The following is an 8,670-nucleotide window of genomic DNA, read 5'->3' as shown; positions in this document are numbered from 1 at the left end:
ATTCCTGCCCGAGAGATAAGGCAGGGAAAACTCCTACAAGTTGGTCTGGGCATCTTTCCAGCGCTGAACTTTCAGGCATTGTTTCAGCAGCAGTTGGTTGAGGGTTGTGACACCGAATGCTTGTTCAGATCGTAAGGCAGCAGATTGCACACTGCAAGCCAGGACCTGGAGGTGAAAATCAAGTTGTCCTGTGTTATCTCTGAGACAGGCTTTGAAACTAGAGCTGCCCGATCCTATCACAGCAATGACCATGGGAACTTGTTCAGAGGTAAACAGAGCTCCTGCAAACATCACCCAGAGGTGGCAGTTAACGAAACAAGGGTTTGTGCTCAGAGCAAACTGTGGTAGAGAAAAGTAAATGATGGCAGGGGCTCTTAAGTACCTGACTAAAAGTGACTGTCTGGAGGCCTCAAGGTCCCATCTCGCTAAGCTGCCATGCCCCAATGATAGAGCAGGGCTTTTGTCTTGGTGTCTCTTCACCTCTTCATGAGGGCTGGTCAGCGAGTGGCAAAAGACTGGAGTCCTGCCCTTTGCTTTAAAGAAAAATGCGTTTACTCTTTAAGGCTCGTATATTCTTTTCTAACCCCTCAGCAGAAGGAAAATACCTTTGTGAACAGAGGTCTGCACTTGCATGGGCTCTTTCCACCCATGTCGAGGCTCGCTTACAAATGTGGTGTCACATGCAGGACAAATGCACAGTGAGTGGACGAGGGTGGCACTTGTCTGCTTCCATTCGTAAGGATCTCCCCATCTAGCCAGCAGTGACACTTCAGGGGTGTGAATCACTTCTGTGTCAGTGGCATTTGCATGTTTTAGGCAGACTTGCTGCGCCGTGGTTTGTGCAACACTGAGGAGCTTTAAAGAGCATAGGGAAGCATAGCTGGATGATCGTGTTGGATGTGTTTCTGGAGCAGAACTCCTCGTACTGACCTGAACTGTCAGTTTGACTTCAACAGTGTTTGGACTGGCTGGTGCTTAATCCTGTTTGTGGGGTTGCAAGAAGTTTGTCAATAGCTCTGGAGTTTGAGAGCCTGACCACAGAGTCCCTGTAACCTCCTTCGCTAAGTGACCCCAGAAGCCAGAGCTAGTGCTTAAGCCCTTGCACAGGTTTTCCTGGAGAGGGAACATATGCAGGAGGAAGCGGGTCTGCGCGGGTTTCGGAAGTACCTGTGCACGCTGGGCTGGGCCATGGGCAGACCCGTGGCTGTATATTCTGTCTGCTGTCTCCAAGCCATTGGCTTCAAGTTACTAACAGCCTTTCATATTTGATGCTGCTCAGTCAGCCCCTTGTGCTGAGGTTCTCAGAGCCTGCTCATCCATATCACAGCTGATTTGTGCCAGCTCAGTGCTGCTCATGGGTGCATTGACCTGGAGTTTTTCTGGTGTAGTGCGTGGAGGTCTGGTGAACAGGGCTGGTAGGCTGCCAGCAGAGCCTCCTGTGCTGGGGAGCACCGACTGCAGTTCTCAGCTCTGTGGGCTGATCCTTTGCTTGCTCTTTTCCTGCATCTCTTGAATGGTGAAGATCAGAGCTAGGCTTTTCGCATGATCACAGTCGTAAGTGTCAGGAGGAAACAGTCCAGCAGTATCTGCTGAGGGGAAACTCTGCATGTTCTGCAGCGAAACTTGTGCGAGTGGGAGCTCTGGTTTCTGCACAGCTTCTGCATGTTCTGGTATCTAAAAACTAGGGATAAAGAGTTCCCTTTTCCTCTTATGGGTGAGGTTCATGAATCAATGGCTTAGCTGGCTTTATGCTGAAGTGTCTTTGATAGAACAAATGAGGGAATTTCCTTAGGAGTCTCAGAGTAGGAGGTCTAGTTTTCCTAGTGCTGATAAATTCTTCCCAAAAGCAGGATGCTTAATAACACATCTGAACTGGTACTTAGCAGCTTACCAGGTACCAGCACATGAAAACCTTGGCCAGTGTTCTCAGAGATTAGAAATCACTAGTTCAAGGGCTGTGGTTCCAGCTCTGCACATGCTTTTTAGAGTGCAGCTGCTTACGGGGTTGCCTGTTGAGGTTGCTTGTTGCTCCCCCTGTGAGGCTGCAGAGTGGCCGGCAGCACCCCCCAGCAGTAGGTGGAAGAGGGCTGGGAAGGGGGACAGCTGGGTTGTCTTAATGTAGGGAAGCTTATGCTTGGTTGTGGTTTGGGGTTTTCCGAAGTGTCATCTCCCTCCAGGGTTTCGGGCTGTGCCTTCTGATTTGCTCTTGGTTTCAGTTTGTCATCTTGTTCTCTGGCACCTTCAGAGAGCCAGCAGGTCAGCTTCCCTCTCTGGGCTGGGCACTAGACAGTGGGACAGGGCAGGATGAAGCTGACATGCCACCTTCCACAGCCAGGCTGGTACGTTTAAAACTCCGGAAGCAATCAGCATCCCATGCCGTTGCTGCCTGTGCTGTGTGGCTCTCACCCACAGGTACCTGAGAGAAACTAGCGGCTGCTCTGATGTGAGGATGAACATTGTATACATGAAATCTAAAGGAGGCATCAAATAACTTAAACTTCAGATGCAAGAAGCTTCAGAACATTAATATGCAAGACGCAAAGCCTAAGGCAAATACATGTGTTGTGATGGGGGGTGCTGAGTTAAACCATAAGGCAGTTCCTGGGTTCTGGAGAGCATTTTCTGACAACGTCCTGCACTTGAACTGCAGGATTGTTTGGTGCCAGAACCCATCTCCCGCTTTAGATGCAATTGTGCTTTTCTTTGCGCTCGGAGCGTGACCTGTAGCAACAGGGAGAGCTCCTGCTGCGATGTGGCTGGGCGGGCAAGGGACAGAACATCCCAGAATGTAACTTCCTGTCGGAAAAGTAGCAATCTGGTACCGTAAGGCTTCCAGCGATGGTGGGAACTCGTACTCTGTTAATGTCCCTTAAATCATGCTTGTATTTCCAGATCACTGCAGGAATGAGCAGAGGAGGATCAGGCTGAAGCCCTCAAGGCAATAAATTCAGTTTCCCGATGCATTTGTGACTGCTTCCTGGAGTTGTGGCTGTGCAAACATCTCAGCGCCTGCAGAACTGGGCTGTGGTGGTGCTTTTGTGCAAAGTTTACCAGCTGGTTCCAAACACCTGAAATGGTTGTATTGAGGTGTTTCTTTCTGCACTGCTGTAGGACGTGAGCTCTCCCTTAATTCTGCACAGGGAGCAGTTCTAAAACTGTCTCAAACTGAGTAATCCTGGGGGAGAGAGTGTGCTGTCCCAGAGACACGTGTCCTGTCGGCAGTTTTGGAGAGTGCTGTGTTTGTGAGGTATGATCCTGGCTCTTGGGAAAGGTGGTACTTAATTTAACAGAATAACAGTGTTTGTACTACAAATTGCCACATATTTGGTTTCCTGACCTAGAGAAACCACAAATTATGTGGATCTTCTGTACTACTTCATTATCTGAATGTTAATAAACCTCAGATCCTGCAGACCTGGCTCCCTGTAGACCTCATCCCACCAGCTCCCTGCACCTCGTGCTGCTGTGCTGGGGCTGTGGGGGGCTGCCTGCCACGTGGACGTGGGCAGTAACCGGAGTTCCAGGCTGCTCAGCACCGAGCGTGCTGGGGAACAGTGAACTGCTGGAAGGTGGAGGTGGGAGGAGCAGGCCTTTGCCTGCTGTTCCCAGCGCTGAGCTCTGCTGCTGTCACATGCCGGTTGCAGTGCAGAGTGTGACCAGTTTGACTCGGTTTATCCTCTTTGCTGCTCATCTAATGCTGTGCTGCTATATTCAGCTTCTCTGCTGTGGGTCTCCTGCACACTGGTGTTTGCTCTCTTCACTCACGCAGACAACACTACCTTCAATCTTGCTCAAATTCCTCGTTTCCATGTCTGGCTTTTTGGTGCCTGAGTGTTGTGCAGTGTTGTAAAGCTCTGGAGGTAATGGCTCTCTGGTAGGATGCCTGCCAGGGCAGGCAGATCGTACTGAAACCAGTAGGTGGTTCTGGTGTAAATTATGTTGAAGTGGTGGCCTGCTGCTTGCATAAGGTGACTCATCTCTGGTGTTACACCCTTTCCCCAAGGATAAGGCATCCCTGCCACAGGGAATAGGAGGCCCAGCTTGCATCAGGCTCTATAGCAGTTGAGTCAGATCTCTTGACAATTAATGTAATTAACAGTCAGCTGTAGCATTACCTCCTCTAACTGTCCTCATGGCTGTGTCTGTTAGTGGCTAGAGCAGGAGGGGACGGTCCTGTGGCACCCAAGGGAGATGGCAGATTCTTCCAAGTTTCTTGCAGCGTAAGTTGCTGATGTTGCAGACTCCTGGAAACGTCCTGATGGGGATGATGCAAGCTGCTCAGAGCAGCGCTTGGCTGCTCCCTCTCGGAGCCTGCTCATGTTTGTGTTCCCACGGTTAGGTAGCTGGCCACACATCTGTTTACCAAGCAGTAACCAAAATAGCTTGTTACTGTTTGCTTCCTCAGCTGTGCTGTGCCCCTTGGTTACAGCTAGAGAAAGGGAAGAACGGAAGCCATTGCCAAAAGGGGGTTGGCCTTTTTTCCTATCACGGCTTTAATGGAAGTTGTTTTCACCATCTCAGGACTTGCTTGTTGGTATGAAGCTTGTGCACTGTCATCTTGTAGGCATCCTCTGGGATGTGTCCTCTGGGCATCTGGGACAGCAATAGAAACAGCAGCTTTACATCCCTGTCTGAGGGATAGATTCTTGGTCTGATGGTCGTGTGGAAGATGCCAGCCGTAGCATCATGGGGAACGGGTGTTTGTGTAGGAAGGGCCGTCCTGGCCACTCTTTCTGGCCTCCCTGGACATCAGCAAGAGGGGAACCCCTATGCAGCTGGCCGAGGGGCCACCTCAGTGGATGCTCAGAGGCTAGTTGGGGCTGGGGTTGCAGCAGCCCTGCAGGCAGCATAGCCAAGTGGAGAAATAACTCCAGCCTAGGGCAATCTTCAAAGGGCCTGGTTTGGCTGGGGTTGTCAGAGAAAGGAAGAGCTGGGATTTTTCACTGAGAGCTGGTGTATTTGGGGAGGTGAGGTCAGGCTGCCTTAAACCACTGCTGCAAGGTCCTTGCAGGAAGAACTTCTTGGCCTCTATGTCCTCACCTGCATGCTGTAACAGCTGCCTGAATGCTTAGACTTGGGGCAGGAGATGGAAGGGAAAAGGGAAGAGATGAGTACGGACATGGTTAGCAACAGCCCCAGCACCTGCTCACTGAAACATCTGGTTGTGTTCTCCAGAGGACTGGGAGCAATGCTGCTTGATTGTGACTCAGAAGACCTAGTGAAAAGACCTGTAATTTCCTTTCTGGACCTTGAGGCAGGGCCATTCACAGTTGGTTTATTAGTTTTGGTACTTGACTGATATTTCTGTCAAGCTGAGTCCAGCAGATCTGGTGTTTTTTCCATGGAACCACTTTCATTACTGTTTAGGTTACTCTATAACTGACCGCGTTGGTTTGGGGTGGAGGCTTTGCAGTCAGACAAACCTCACTGGTCTTTGTGCTACCTGCTGTGAGTGCTCGTGCCTGAGACAGCCCTGTGCCACTGTTGTATGTGCTGGGAGGGGAAACTGGAGATGAACAGGCAAAGGCAGTGGTGTGGACAGGCTGCTTTCAAGGCCGTTCTCCACTGCTGAACAAGTCACCGTGGAAAGCCACTCATGACATGTTTACAACTCTTTGGACTAAAGAATGGCTGGGGAGGGATGTCCCAGCAGCCTCTCCTGGGCTGAGCGAGCCATCCAGCTCTGGGAGATGGAGTGAACGTGGCTTTGAGGAAGGGCAGATAGTTGTGCTTCAAGGAGCGGCTTCTTCCAGGACCACCTCTGGTAAACTGTCTCTTGCTGGAATAACTTTAGAACAGTCTGTCTCAAGATCATTCTCACCTTCCTGAAGACGCTCTAAGTCTCTCCTTCCCACCCTGTTAGACTAACCTCTAATGGAAGAGATTGTGTTGAACAGCAGATCAGGAACAGCAAAACTGCAAGTGCTGAAGCTCTGCTTCATCTGCATCTTGTTGTTTAGTGTTTACAGGTGGAGTCCTGGGAGGAAGCTTTTTGGACTATCCTGCAGAACAACCCCAGGATTTCTCAGTGTGATTTGGATGGTGTTCATTTTGTAGCTGGAGCTATACAACTGGTGAGTTGAAAGGACCGGAGGGAGAGGAGATCACTCATCTTGGAAACAGGAATAAACATAAGCAGGGTGGGAAATTATCCAAGAAGGCTTCTGGCACGTAGCTTTGAAGGCAGGAAAATGAAGTAGCCTGTTCTGCAGTTGAGCAGGTTCCTGAAAGCAGCAGGGATGCTCCAGTGACACATAATATTTTTGCTGGAGACTGGGTTTTACTGTCAACCCTCCTTGGAAGGCCAGGGAGTCATCACGTCACACACCGAATTCAAGAGAGCAGACAGAAAGAAATAGGTCCCAAGAGCACCAGGGGAGACCAAATGGTGGGGGAGCAGCACAGCTAAGACAGTGCCTGTAGCTGTGTGGCCTGGAAACTGAACCTGGGTAGGTTAAATGGATGGGATGGAGCTCTTCATTCGCCTCTCCCTTGTGTCCATTTTGCGGTTAATAGTCTCAGATCTCCAAAGTATTTATGGCAGGTTCTGCAGGCTGCAGGAGCAGCTGAATGTGGGTGTGGGCGAACAGGTACTGCACACGTAGATCCAGACCTTCTGCTACCCATATTTGTGGTTGAAAAGTGGTGGTCTGGGCTCTTAACTTGGAAGATTACAGGGACTCTTGAGGACTGTGAACCAGGAACTTGCATTTTGGAGCCTCCAGTAAAAGCAAACTAAGCTGTAAAGGTAAAGACTTGCTGGTGGCTTGAAACTGTTTTGGTCACATACTAGAGCCTCAGATGTGCTCGGAGAAGACTCAGTTCATGCTTGGGATTTGTTGTGCTCTTTCAGTTCAGAGCTGGAGGCTGTACAGTGGCTCCTTTGTCAAATGGCTTGCTGGGTTCCCAAAATGAAGTATTCTAGAAAGTGCCAGCTTTACTCTGGATGCCCCCTCCCCTGGGAGATTAGGAGAAGGGACCATTGTTCTGGGAGTGCTTGTGATAGTTGAAATTCTTAAGAAATCGAAGCTGAGGGCTCTTGGCCTCTGGGAGGACAGTGTGAGCAGCATTGCTGGGGACATATGCAACCGCTTCTCTACGGACCTCTCTGTGCTGAGTGAGAAAGGAGACAATCAGCTTGGCATTGCAGTGTCCGTGGGTCAGTTCAGGTGGGAGCACTCAAATCCAGACACTGACAACTGCTGAGCTTTTGAAAGCTCTCCAGTACCTACCCAGAAGGATTAGAGGGTTGGAATATTTGCTTACTTGCCTGCTCTGACTCTGAGGGCTTGTCTTGCCTCTTCAGAGCAGACAGAGCTATGGAGTGTTGCCAGTTCTGGTTGGGGCAGCGGCTATAACCACTGTCAGATGTACTGCTAACGAAGAGAGGGAGCAACCTGCTACAGCCTTCTCTGTGTGTGTGTTCACGTGGAGTTTTTCACCTTATAACTAATGCCGTGTTGAACTGTGAATAGGAGTATGGAACAGCTCTGTCTAACAAGCAAAGTGTGTCCTATGCCTCAGCGAACAGAACTTGCCCAGCAGTTCTGACTGTGAGTATTAACATAATGTTGTCACATCTTGGTGTGTACATACTTTAGGAGGAAATAGCTTCAGTTGCATCTAACTATTAAATCCTCTCGATGATTGTAGCTTTGAAGACGTAAATCTTGGGTGCTGGCTGCCTGACAGCCAGTGTCCAAGTGGAAAGACAGTCTCGTCTGAGGGTTAGATGCTTTCACAGGCTGGGTTGGTGGAGGGCGAAGCATGCTCAGCCTGATGCCTTCCTCCTTCAGAGGCTGTGTGGCATTGTTGTCTCTTCAGCTGCTGACACTTGTGCTTTCCCTGGCCCTGTGGCTACAGGGTGTGGTTTGTTTTTAGCTTACAAAGAATTCCTAGTCATCTGGGTGTGGGGAGGGTTTTTCATAATGTCCTGGCAAAGCCACCTCTGCTCCCGGTGGCATTGCTGAGTGCTCACCCTTGCCTGAAACAGCTGGAATCTTGTCCCGTGAGTGAGGAGAGCAGATGTCAGCAATTCCCTGACTGGATCAGGTAATCCAAAAACTGTGCTGAAAAAAGTGATGGAGAAATAAATCTTCTCTTGCCTTGAGGTTTTTCAGCAGCAATGGTGGCAATTTCTAGATCTTCTAGGTAAGCTGGAGAGTTGTTGGCTGCTGTTCTTGATGAAGCAATTGCTTAGGAGCCCCGTTTATACTAGGGGGAGCTGGGCTATGGCTGACATCGGTGCAGCCTGGTTCCTGTTATCACAGCCTGTGCTGACAAGCTGCTGGCTGCCATCAGTGTTTTCAGCACCCTCTTGGCCAGCTCTTCTGTGAACAGTGTTTAAATGGTACACTTGAAATACTGGTAACCCATCCACACTGTCTCTTGGTGGCAACATGCCAACACTGCCCCAGCCCCTGTGCAGGTTTTGCACAGGCTTCCTGCTGTTCCCAAGCACCATGGGCCAAACCAGTGTCAGCAGGCTTGGTGGCCCAAAAGCTTTAGGTGTGATTCTGCTAGGCTGGAGCTGTTTGTGTTCCTGCAGCCGTAGAAGTCTTGGACAGAAAGTGAGATGGTTACTGGGGGGCTTAGTGGATGGTCGCTGAGCTGGAAGCGAGGTGTTTGGGGAAGTGATGGCAAATGGAAAGGATATTTCCTGCAGTGCAT

Source organism: Buceros rhinoceros, unplaced genomic scaffold, assembly GCF_000710305.1.
Source record: "Buceros rhinoceros silvestris isolate BGI_N320 unplaced genomic scaffold, ASM71030v1 scaffold13582, whole genome shotgun sequence".
In the NCBI taxonomy this organism is placed as follows: Eukaryota; Metazoa; Chordata; class Aves; order Bucerotiformes; family Bucerotidae; genus Buceros; species Buceros rhinoceros.
The sequence above is the reverse complement of the archived record's forward strand: the minus strand, read 5'-3'. Positions refer to the sequence as shown.